The 13,540-nt window shown below is 41.6% G+C and overlaps 1 pseudogene; it reads left to right on the forward strand.

Moving 5' to 3' along the window:
- The first annotated feature begins 11,303 nt into the window (after positions 1-11,303).
- On the forward strand, positions 11,304-12,981 carry LOC147751640 (uncharacterized; annotated as a pseudogene).
- The last annotated feature ends 559 nt before the right edge of the window (positions 12,982-13,540 follow it).

The raw sequence follows: 13,540 nt of genomic DNA on the forward strand, positions 1-13,540 counted from the left end.
AACTAGCTAAAAGAATATTATTTAAAAGACATCCAGCGATTCGATTGGCTGACAGCCGTCAGTCCACATGAAGTCATTGCCTCTCCATTCCGAAATCAAGCCTTTCTATAACGTCTTTGTCTATTGTCTATAAGCGACATTAGCTTCCGAGGTCCTTTGCAACAATTTATTGAATAACAGTTCGTTGCTTCCTCAGCTTTGGCTTTTCTGCCGTATCCTGTCCTTGGAAAATTATACAACACTTAGCACATCCTGCAGAGTTCCTGGTATTTTGTTAACTGATGATTATGAACGACAAACTCTTTTTCTTTCTTTGCTGTGCTCGGCTCATCGTGACAGGATTCCAAAACACTCATTTAAAAGCTAGGCCTCAGGCCTCTTTTTCGAAGCACTAGTATGCAAAGAAACACAACACATTAATTAATTTGAGTAATGAAAGTCGTTCTGTTACCTACCCCCTTTACTAATGTTAACCCATTAGTTTATGTTACCTAGCTTTAAGCACAATTATGCAGCGTTATAAAAACCTTCACACGAGCCTCAGGCTTCTCCACGAGCCTTTGCCACATAAAAGACACGACATAGACGAAAGCACATTTAACATAAGCACATGCTATTATTTAATCAGCCGCAATTAATGTTGACAAAAAGAAAAGAAAAAATGTGTTTATTATTTTATATGCAAATGCAACAAGAGCACATAATGTTAATTCCCGTATGTTCATGTAAATGCATATTAAACTAGGTTGAATTAATACAAATCATACATAAACTCATTAATATTATTAATTCATTATGGAAGTATAACTCAGCGAGTGAAAACACATTTTATTTCAAAAACTCGCTTCATCAAATCCCTCATCTGGTGATTTTAAAATCACCAAACAATACCCAAAAATGTTACCAAAATTTTAACTTTTGATCACAACATATTTTGAACACTCTCTGTGTTAGTATTTCTAAACTCCTGTCTCGGCAGTTTGTCTGCAACTCTCATATTCTGCTTTCCGAAATTCTTCAATTTCTATCTCTTCTCCTGAGCCTTTCTGAGTTTCTAAATCCTTCTCTTTTCCCTCACATGCTTCTTTCTCTTGTGAATCATGCAACTAATTTTTAACAAAAGAGGCAATTTCTCTAAACCATTTTCCAATTGCCTCAAACCTTTTGCTCAGACGTTCTGAAAAATTGTCGCTTTCCATGAGTTCTATTTCTGAATGAAATTCAGTGATATTTTTGATAAGCATCTCTATATTCTGGCTTTTGTCTGGGCTATAAGTACAGTAATGCTGAACATACAAAATCCGACAGACTCCTCCTTCTTTTGCTAGCAGAATGTCTAATGCAAGAAGGTTCTGCATAACCATGCTTCTGGTGGCAACAAGTTCTGTGTTAACTAATTGAAAACTACTTGCAGTATCTGTGGACAATCTGTCAACAAGTGTGGAAACCTTTCTGATTTTGATTGCATTCAGGGTTATTCCCACCATAGGAATTATTGCACCAAATATGTCACCCATGATCTCTGAAAAACTTTCTCTCCTGTATCTGTTCAGGTGTTTGCCAATTTCGAATGAACCTTCTGCATTTCTGTCCACATGAACATTTTTTGGAAAAACTAAACCAAGGTAACACGTCCCATACCAATGGTCTGGGAGGCTAAAGTAAGCTTTGTTCCCACAAACAAAATAAATTCCAGGAAAAATTAGATCTTTGCCACCTTTAAATCCCCATCCCCCTATGATACAATAAGTATCCTCGCATTGACTAGCACCGACAAAATAATTGTCGTATAATGTGTTGTCTCTTCTAATACAGAATTTACCACTAACAGAATCATCTATGTGAATAGCAGCATAACTATTTCCACCATTGAGCTTCTCATCCTCAAGCTGTCATGATTCCCTCATCTCCTCATCCTGGTTTCTTAAAAAACCCACCCCTTTCCCGTGCACCAGCACTCTGGTATGTATAGGGTAAAATGTGTAGAAAGTGAAACGTGTTAGGAAAGTGGTCTTTGTATAAATGCAGACTCGTAATGGAGATTTCATGTTTTAATCTGAATTTGAGCTTGTTGTAATTCATGTACCCTTTTCATCTATTACGTTTGCTTTTGGGAAAAAGATTCGGAAGATCCGAGTCAAGCGCAGCATTGGGTAAGATCGTTTCAAGCATTCTGCACGTTTAAGCCGCTTTGAGCCTTTTCGCTCGCAGCGGCTTAAACGTAACGTGCGCATGTTATCTTCTGGGTGCGGTCGGCTATTTAAACCGCACCCAGGCTTCCAGAAGTTGCTTTGCCTTCCATACCAGCAGGGAGAAAGGTCGCGTTTGAAGGCTGCTCGGCTGACTCACCTGAAAGAAGACATCCGACTTCTGGAATCTTCATTTGGTTCATCCTGCGCTTCGGAAACCTGATAAAGACAAAAGAAAATGCAGAGATAAGAACATTTAATCTTTAAAAAGACGGGCGCCCTAAGCAAGAAAGCCTAGGTTAATTTTTGGAACATTTTGTTTTCCTCAGTAAACGCATATTAAACTAGGTTTTGAACTTGAGAAAGCTTTGGTAAAAGAATCCTTCGGACAATAAAAGAAAGAAGAGAACATTGAGCAATAATAATTGAGCAGAATTTCAAAAGGAAATCATTGCAAGAATACATTGTAGTGAGAAATGTTATTTTAATTTTAATTCTTCTATCAGTCAAAAGTCAAAAGGTCTCAGAAAAGGTGTTTGTGTGGGAAGTGTCTTTTGTTTTCTCTTCGTGTCTTTCAACAGGCTTTGGGACTCAAGAGAATACATAGAACCCATATAGATCATCTTTTGAAAACATTTGCAAGTAAGTTTAGGTTATCGATAGGGGAATAAAGCTGTTCTTTGAGAATATTTGCTAAAGGAATATTTCTTGTTTTAGATAAATAAACAAAGGAACATCAATACAAATCTCATCCAGGAACACCTTACCAGAACATCAGAAGACTTCACGACATCACAAGACAAAGAAATACTGGACTTAGGACAGAACAGTTCTGATCGCAGGTAGGAGTCATGTTAGTGGTATAACAGCCCTTGTTATTTAGAAGGAGAAAGCACTAGAATTTAGAGTTAAAAGTAAGGAAGGCTTATGGTGCAGGTAGACTAAATTATTCCTACTTGTTGTTTTGCAGGTCGACAGCAAGTTAAACCCAACACGTCAACGTCCAGTACCGACCCTCCTCCCGAATTTCTAGTTTTAATCTTAGCTGTAAATTTAGAGTCAGACAAGTTTATAGTTAGATACTTGGGAAGTTGGCAAGTAAAGCGTCTCTGCGAAATCTACTGCGTCTTCCTCAAGATTCTGTGCTAAGGTAAGGGACGACGTAGTGTGAACTTGACACAAGCTGCCAACTTTTGGATTTTGTCTGTTTCAGCATCTCATTTCTCTTATAAATCGCCCTTCTCTCCTCAACCAACTTCAGGAAAGATCTTTCTTCATCCCTCATTTTGCAAGTTAAATTGTTCTTGTAAGCGTATTCATAGGTAAGTTCATTGGTCACCAAAAAGAATTCCCTCATCTGCTTAGCAGGTCTAACTTTGTTTAAGCTATTTACAACTTTCAGGTTAGCAAAGATTTCGTTGTAGTCTGAGTAATAGTACTCCAGACGACCTGTTTGATAGAACAAGCTAGCTATAACACTGCATGTAATGCCATAAGTAAGGGGAAGCATGTTATATTTTACCCCTTCAGAAACTGAAGCAGGAAGCTTCACACAGACATAGCAATCCTTCACATCCATGACTTTAAAATATTCTGACAAGAGTCTTGAAAAAGAATTAGTGGAAAAATCACCAACAGATCTATCTTGGTGGATCTCTGGTTTGTGCTCAATAACTCTATTAGTTTTGCCTGCAACATCATGAACAGCTTGTTTAGATTCAGCTTTGCTTGTCATGTTAGCTTTATAATCCTCTTTATCTATGCCAAATGGAAAGATGACTGCCAAAATTAACCAAACCAAAATAATAAGAATCACACAAATAGAAGACATCTTACAACATCTTCTAATAATAGCACACCTTGAATTGTCAGTATTAGGCATCTTTTTTTTTTTTACAAAGATATTACTTAAAACAAAAATTTAAAAAATAGTACTATACACACCCCCTTTTTTTTGTAACCCTCTAACAGCTTTTCTTCGACCTTGCGTCTTACATCAAAGTGTTTTTCCAGCTAACACAATTTCTTCGACCTTGTGTCAACTAACACAATTTCTTCAGCCTTATGCCAAAAATAAACCTCAACCTAAGAACATTATTCTAATCAATGTCACTGGTTTCTTCCAAGTCCTCCTGACTAATGCTACTGATTTCCACTACTGGTGGGATTATAATATAGGTCCATTCAGGGGACTTGTACTTTTGATTTGGCTTTAATGGTCTTTTTCCCCTACTGCTAATCACTTAAATTTTCTTTCCTGCTTGACCTTTCTTATCAGAGTTACCCTTTTGACTTGATATCTCATTAATCTGCTCCTTTGACTTGTTCACCAATTTGAATTTTAGATTTTCTTTTGGGCAATTATCTCCTTTTCTTAAAAATTTCTTCTTAGGCTCAGTTTCGTTACACTCAGCTTTCCAAGCTCTTTTCCTGAATTTTCTTATTCCAGACTCTTCATCACTCTCATCCGAATCTGTCTCAGAGATTTCAAATTTATGTCTAGGATCTTCTTTACTCTGCAGCTTCACTCCATTAGGAACATCATCCTTATAGCTGGTACTCGGTAATTCGTCTTCTTCTTCTTCCGGAATTACTTCTAACTTCCCAGTTTCAGAATTCTTGTTCCTGCTTTCAGAGTTTTCAACCTGCTTTTCAATACTTTCCTGATCTTGATTTTCTCTTGACTCAGATTCTTTTTCTGATTCTTTTTCTAGAACATTTTCATAATTTTCTGAATCTAGAATCACAATCTCTAGATCTTTTTCATTCAGAGCCTGATCCGCATCTGAATCTTCCAGAAGTCGACCTTCTTGTCGATCTTCAGAATCTGGATTCTCTTCAGGTTCTTCTTCAGAGTCTGAATCAGTTGTTGTATCGTCACTATCCTCATCAGGATTATCAGGAAGTGGTACACGAATGGTATGACTTGCATGCACCCACCTTTTCAAACCTTTGCATTTAACTGCATTTGTTGTGACTAGTATCACCTGTATTGCTTTTTGCCACCTGGGTACTAAACAGTTTCTTCTCCGGTGAACTTTTGTTCTGACCCAGTCTCCTGGTAACAGATCATGAGCTTGCTCCTTTTCTTTTGAAATCACATCAGTTCCCACCTGATGGAATGCAGAAGTTACCACATCAGATAAATTCTTGCAGTACTCCATAATTGCACTTTCATTAATGCTTAAAACTTTTCCAACTGGTATAAATGCATGTCTCATTACTCTCCTCATAAGTATGTCATGGGGGCTTAGACCTGTCTTTTTATCTGGTGTGCTTCTCAAAGACATTAAGACAAGTGGAAGCGCATCTGTCCACTTCATTCCTGTAGCTAGGCACATTTTTCCAATTCTATTTTTAATTGTCCCATTAATTTGTTCTACAACACCTGATGCTTCTGGTCTGTATGCCCAGTGTAGCTTTTGTTTTATGTTGAAGGCTTCACAAATCAATTTTAGCAATCTGTTTTCAAAGTGTGTGCCACGATCACTTTCAACAGTGACTGGAAATCCATACCTTGGTATGATCTCCCTTAAGAGCAATTTTGCCACAGTAATTGAGTCATTGTGACGAGTTGGGAACGCTTCCACCCATCTTGAAAACAGACGGACAATCACAAGGACATATTTTAGTTTATTGTGGGGTGGCATGTAAATGAAATCCATTTGCAACCTGGTAAAAGGACCACCCTCCTGTCCTATGGTTCCCATGCTCACAACCATTTTTCTGTTTGGATTGATCTGTTGGCAGATCAAGCATCTCTGGCAAAGTGATTCTGCAATAATCCTAAATTTTGGATTATACCACGTCTGCCTGAACATCCTAATCATAGAATCTCTTCCTAAATGCCCTGGACCATGGTACATCCGTGCCATGTCAGCAATCATGCAATTTGGCATTACTGGTCTGTCATCTTTGTAAGCCCAAACCTCATCTTCCTCCCTCTGTCTGCAACCATCTCTTAGTCATGTGTTTTTCTCCTCATCATCTGCTTCATCTTGTAGATCTTTTACTCCCTGCCATGTTTCAACTACAGATATTAGCATGAGAGAGTTCAAAATATGTTCATTGTCTTTTTCCCGATTAATTGAAAAATTGTTTTTCGCACAGTAACGTGCAATTTCATCAGCAAAAGATTTTCCTTTAGTAATATAGTCTTCGCTCTTTTTATGAGCTGCACATTTCACAACAGCAATTTTTTCAGGTAATTGAATGCCATCAATCAATCTTTTGATCAATTTTGCATTCCTGATCGGTGTTCCCGCAGAAGTTAAATAACCTCTTTGAGACCAGAGCTACGCCATAACCATACTGACTATCAGTCACTAGGGTAACCTTTTTTCCCTTTGCTCTTTCACATGCACGAATTAAAGCAATTAATTCTGCCACTTGAGCTGAACGAATTCCTTCAAGAGTTGAACCTTCAACTACTTCTGCAACTGTGCAGACTGAATATGCTGCTCTCAGAATGCCCTCATCTGTTCTTAGGCAGGAGCCATCAACAAAGTAAACAATGTATGACTCTGGCAAGGGCACATCTTTTATGTCTTTTCTAGGTTTGGTACAGTATTCCAAAACATCCAAGCACTCATGATCAACATCAGTCTCATTTTTGATTTCAGTAATAACACCATCAGGCAACAGTGTAGAAGGATTTAGATTCACACATCTTGCAATCGAAACATTATCTGATCCCAGAATAACCTTTTCATATTTGGTCAATCTGTTACTCGATAAGTGTTGTGTCTTGCTTCTGGTAAGGAGAGTTTCAACTGAATGAGGTACATACACTTTTACAGGAAACCCCGTTATGATTCCTTCACTTTGCTCAAGGCTTACACTTGTTGCAGCCACTGCTTTTAAGCAACCTGGCAATGCTTTTGCAACAGGGTCAAGAACAGCTGAAAAGTAAGCTATTGGCTTCCTCAGTTTTCCATGTCTCTGAATCAGAACTGATAATGCACAACCCTCCCTTTCACTGCAGTACAGCTCAAATTCCTTGTCGTAGTCTGGCATCCCCAATGCTGGAGCTTCACACAGACTTTTCTTTAGCTGCTCAAAAGCCTCTAACTCAGTTTTTGTCAAAATAATCGGGTCTTTTATGTCTGCTTTTGTCAATCTTTGTAGTGGTTTCGCAATTACTGAAAATCCACTAATCCATTGACGACAATAGCCTACCATTCCTAGAAACATTCTGACCTGTCTCTGTGTTGTTGGAGGTTGTATTGCTCGAATCATTTTCATTCTCTCAATTGTCACTTGCCTGATTCCCTTTGCAATTCTGTGACCAAGGTATTTTACTTCTTGCTTGCAAAACTGTAATTTTGCAGGTGACACTTTATGCCCCTCATCTGCCAAACGATTCAAAAGTGTAATGGTGTCTGTTACACAATTTTCTCGTGTTTTTGCAGCCACTAGAAGATCATCAATGTACTGGACCAATGTTGATTTTCCAGGCAAATCTAGATCTTCCAAAGTTTTCTTTAACAACTGATTAAAGATAGATGGACTCTCAGTATACCCTTGAGGGATACGACACCATGCTAAGATACGATCTTGGAATCTGAACGCAAAAATTTGTTGGCTCTCTGGATGCAGTGGAACTGTAAAGAAGGCATTACACAGGTCTATGACCGTGTACCATTCTGCATCATGCGGAATCTGATATAGAATTACTGCTGGGTTTGGTATAACTGGGCAACAAGGAACAACTATTTGATTAACCTTTCTCAGGTCCTGAACTATTTTGTAAGTTCGGTTTGGCTTTTTGATTCCCATAATCGGTGAATTACCTGGGCTGCTCTCAATTTCTTTTAGAACACCTTGTTTTATGAATTTCTCAATCACAGGAATGACACCCTCAATAGTTTCAGCTTTCATTTTGTACTGAGGAATGTTTGGAAAATATATTCCTTGCTTTACAGTAATTTTTACTGGGTCTACATGTTTCATTAAACCCATTTCATCTCCAGTTAAATCCCAAATTGTTCGATTAACTGCCTCATTCAGTTCTTCAGGTAAATTGTTTTTATCAAAAGCAGGAAACAATTTATTTTCTTCCTCAACCATTAGCATTGTTCATTTGTACAGACCATCTTCTTCTAAAGTCTGAAGTTCAATACCATCCGGTGAGCAATATATTTAGCAGTTCATCTTACACAAAATGTCCCTCCCTAACAGGTTAACTGGACTGCTGTTACAGACTACAAATCTGTGTTTATCTTTGTAATTTCCAATTTCTATATTAACTGGTTCTGTTAAGTCTGTTTTAATACGCTGCTTTGCTACACCTACTACTTGGATGAACTCACCAGAGAGAGGAAGGTTTTCAATTTCCACTGATCTAACAGTAGAACGGGTAGCACCAGTGTCCACAAGAAAAGTGATTTCTACATCATTCACTTTACCATTTACAAATGGACCTGACTGATCTACCTCAAGAGTGGCTCCAAGCACACACTCTTCTTCCTCTCTCAGGCACCGTCATGAGTAAACCTCTGAGTCACTGCCTTCATTTTCCTTTAACCAAAATTGTTGAGAAACATTTGACACATTCACTCTTTGCGATCTATTTACCTGCTCACCTCCGCAGAATCCCGTCTCAAGACTGAACCTTTGCACATTCATACAATTTGGAAGTGGGGGTTGTGGAATTTGGCTCTCCTGATTCAATTGGCTCTGCTGATTCACTAACTGTCGCTGTAGCTGTTGCTGCTGACTTATTTCATTTAACTGTCGCTGTAGCTGTTGCTGCTGATTTATCTAATTCTGCATCTGTGAATTTAATGATGATTTTTTTAAATTTCTGGGCGGATTCTTACACTCACGCTTCCAGTGTCCAATCTCACCGCAAATAAAACATGGGAGCTTCTGCTTAAGCTCTTCAATATTTACATTAAATTTTGGTTTAGTAATAAAGTTCCCCTTAAATTTGCCTTGATTCTGCTGAACATTTTTATTTTCTAAGGTTGCTATTTGCTGTTCAGCTACCTTCACTTATGCCCACATTGCCTTTTCCTTAAGCTTTTTCTGCTTAGCGTCTATCTCATCACTGCAGTATTTTGCTTTTCTCAGAATGTCATCAACTGTAAGAGATTGCCAGCCAACAATCCCGTTTCTAATCATCTCACCAATTTCAGGTCTCAAGCCATAAACAAATCTGTAAATGAAATGGCTCATATCCTTTTCACTTAATTTTTCGTAACCACTGTATTGTTTAAATACCAGCAGTAATCTTTCATAAAATGAATGTACTGACTCTTTTGGTTCCTGATTTGTTCTGTCAATTTTAACCCAATCTACTTCTTTTGGGGGAATCTTGTTTTTCAGCCACACAATTTCTTTGTCATAGAAATCCATGACATCAGCTGAAGGAGCACCTGTTATTTAATTTTGAGCTGGTTCTTCTCTGGGCCAACCTACAGAAATTTTACATTCTGTCCAAAGATCTGATGGGACAACAATGTCAAAGAATCCATCAAGATCAATCCACAGAACTATTGAAACTTTAATGAATCTGTCTACCTGACAATACCATTCCACTGGCTTTTCTCTCAGCCGAGGAAAATCATTTGTGAAGAGTAAAATGTCCTGCCTTGTCCATGGAACATTAACATAACCTCCACCAGCTATTTCCCTAATAGGAAACGCATTTACGACTTCCCCTCTTTCTCTTTTTTCTTCTTCTCTTTTCTTTGTCCATTTCACTCTCCATTTACTTAATTCATCTAATCTTTTTAGAAACACAATTAATTCTTTTACATGGGTTATCCTGCCTGTGGTATTTAGGTTTTCAATGTCTTTCTCAGAAAAATCCACTCTGTAATGTTTTTGCAATTGTTTCTGTCTACTCAAATCTATGTCTAATTCAGCAGCCACGTCTTCAAATTGATCATATTTGTTTTTCATTTTCCATTGTATGCTCTTACAGATAAATAACAATTCATCATCCTGATATTGCTTAAAACAGTCAGTTCCAATTGTGCTAATAATTAATTCTTCTAAGTCGGTGTGACAGATCAAGCGGACAGGAATTGACTCTCCCCAAGGACTGGTGGTCCGCCACCCCCCTCTCACCTTGCACATTTTCCCCACTGCCTCAACCTTGCACCTGGAACGAGGACCCAGAGACTGGTTGGCCGGACGACGATGCCCCGTTCGGCTCCTTTAAGATAGCGGACCCGGAGAACGAGTCCCCGCCCCTCGCAAGCGTCGTGACGTCAAAAGGCGGACGTACTGGCAGGAAAATGGACGGCGATTCCCTGGAGGAGACGGACATCGAGGAAGGCGGAAGGCGGTATCCCGAGGCCAGAGAGACCAAGAACGACAAGCCAGGAGGCCAACGGATGGACGCTTCGCCCCGCCACTCTCCCACGGGAGGAGCGTGGTTTCAAGAGGTACGGGGCCGGGTCGCCGGTTGGGTTGGGAGGCAGAGGCAGCCCCCGGTGTAAATGTGTACAGCCCTGTATGCGATACCCTGCCTGAACACGAGCACTCCTAGCACGCCCCTTTAACTAAACTGAGCACTTCTCACGGACGGTTTACCCTCACTCCCGGCCCGTACAAGCATCCCCAGAGTTCTTGTGTGTGACCCGTGTTTCTTTTCTTTTTCGGGTAACGGAGAGGATCCCTGTGTGAAGACCCAGACCCCCCCCCCCCTTGATGAAAAGGACATACATCCCAATAAAGCCTTCTCTGAAACCCTTACTGAAGGCACCAGTGTTTCTGTTCACCCGGTCACCTCCCCTCCCGGTGGTTGAGACCCCTCACAACCCGGCACCCCCGGGACAACTGGTGTCAGAAGTGGGATCTCCTCCACCATCCATCTGCCAGGACAAGATGGAGATCCTTATCGACCACCTAATTAAAGGCCAAGAAAAGCTCGAATGGGCCGTGAAAAGTCAGCTTACTATGGCCCAGGCGGACCGTCAACTGTTCACGAAGACCATAACAGCACACATGGAAGGCATCAAGAATCTGCCGCCCACCTCCCAGTCCTCTACCAGCGAGGCCCGCCTGCACAGCCCCCATCCCACCGGGATGGCCCTTCAGAAATATGTGCCGGGCGAAGACCCGGACGCTTTTCTTTTGAACTTTGAGAGGGCGGCACGCGCAATGAGCTGGCCCGGGGAGAAGTGGCCGTTCTTTTTAGCTCCCCTTCTCACGGCCGAAGCTCAACCAGCTTATCAAGCAGCCACCCCCCTAGGGACTACCCTCTACGCGACCATTAAAATGGTCATCTTGGATCACCTAGGTCTAGATCAGGAGGCCTATCGAGTCCGCTTTAGAAAGGAAAGGGGGATTCAAGGGGAGAACCCTAAGACACTGTTCTTTAGATTAAAGATGGCGGCCGACAAATGGCTGCGCCCGGACGTCTGCAGTAAAGAGGACATTCTGAACAAAGTATACCTGGAACAATTCATGGAGGCATTGCCATATGCCACCCAATGATGGCTGCGACAACATGTAGGGATTACCGTGCAACAAGCCATAGAAATGGCTTCGCAGTACGCCAGAGCCCAACCTAAAACCACACCTTGGGAACAGGAGAAGACCCCTAAGACAGTGCCTCCATCGAAGTTGGATAAAAAAGTCGTTCCAGAGGTCCCCAGAACATTTAAACCTACAGGAATGATGACTGTCATGAATAAAGGACCCCAGTGCTTTGAGTGCGGGGAGTGGGGCCACATAGCGAGAATGTGTCCCAAAAGAAAGTCCCAAGAAGAACCCATGGAAGTCGGCTACCTTCCGCGAACAGTGATGTACTCAGCGGAAATGGGCAGCACGTTCTATGTGAGTATGTGGATGAATGGTTGTAGAGTAAGGGCCCTATTAGATTCAGGGTGCAGGCAATCAGTCATCCAGACGCGTTTTGTCAAAACCGAACAGATAAATCCCCAGAGTCCTGTATATATTCGGTGTGTTCACGGGGATGTGAAGCCCTACCCTGTTGCATCCATCACGATAACCCTACCGGATAGAGATCCTTGTACAGTCCGGGTGGGGGTGATGGATTCCCTACCCGAGGATTTGATCTTAGGGACAGACAATCCCGAATTCCTTTCTCTCTTTAGGGAATCCCTGTCCAGACCGGGAAAAGGTGAGAACCTACCGTCTTACCTATCCCCAGAACCCTGGGTTATAGAAAGGAGTTTTTGCTTTGCTCAGGGAGAAGATAGGACCCTGTTCCACGCCTGGGAAAATGCCCACAACTCTGATGGTCTCAACCTCCAGTCTTATCCCCGTTTCCTGATTAAGAACGAATTACTATACAGGCAGGCCAGATCCGATGGAGATCTGCAACTGTTGGTGCCCCGGTCCTTTCGGGAACAGGTGCTCTTCTTCGCTCACGCCCATTTAACGGCCGGCCATGCAGGCAAGGAGAAAACCACAGACAGCATCCTCAGGAACTTCTTTTGGCCGGGGATCTATAGGGATGTACAGGACTTCTGCGCTAAATGTGAAATATGCCAAAGACGAAACACCCACCGACCCCCCGCTGCGCCCCTACATGGATGCCCATCATAGGAGTCCCGTTCGAACGGGTCGGCATGGATATAATTGGGCCCCAGCCAAAGACGGGCCGCGGACATTTGTATGCCCTGGTGATTGTCGACTACGCAACCCGGTTTGTAGAAGCTTTCCCGTTGCGAACCACCACAACAGCAGCCATCGCCGAGAAATTCGTGGAACTCTTTTCTCACGTTGGGTTCCCCAAAGAAGTGCTGACGGATCAGGGGACTCCTTTTACCTCGAAACTGATGAAGGAGGTTTGTGCCTCTTTGGATATTAAACATCTGAAGACATCGGTGTACCATCTCCAAACCGATGGCCTCGTTGAGAGGTACAATCAGACCCTCAAGCAAACCCTGAAGAAAATGCTGACGGCCGAAGGACCCACCTGGGACCGACTCCTGCCCATTGCCCTGTATGTCATATGGGCACAGAAACAAAGCAGCCTGGCATGTTCTTCCTTCGAGCTTTTGTATGGAAGACTACCCCGGTCCCTCCTGGACATCACAAGAGAAATGAGGGAAAATGAGGAATCCCAAGAACAGAAAAGTATGTTAGAATACACCACGCAGCTGAGAACCAGACTGGGAAAGCTCAGAGAACTAGCCTACTCCACTCTGGATCACCAGCAAGAGAGATACAAAAAAATGTACGACAAAGGAAAGAAGTTGAGAACCATTGACGTTGGAAAAGGGGCTCTTGTGTTGTTGCCCTCCCTCAGTAACAAGAACAAACATGAGTGGCAAGGCCCGTTTCGGGTTATTGACTCCATTGGAAGAACCACCTACAGATTGCGCATCTCACCCACCAAATCTCAAACATACCACATCAACCTCTTG

Source organism: Lissotriton vulgaris, chromosome 1_1 (assembly GCF_964263255.1).
Source record: "Lissotriton vulgaris chromosome 1_1, aLisVul1.2, whole genome shotgun sequence".
Classification (NCBI taxonomy): domain Eukaryota; kingdom Metazoa; phylum Chordata; class Amphibia; order Caudata; family Salamandridae; genus Lissotriton; species Lissotriton vulgaris.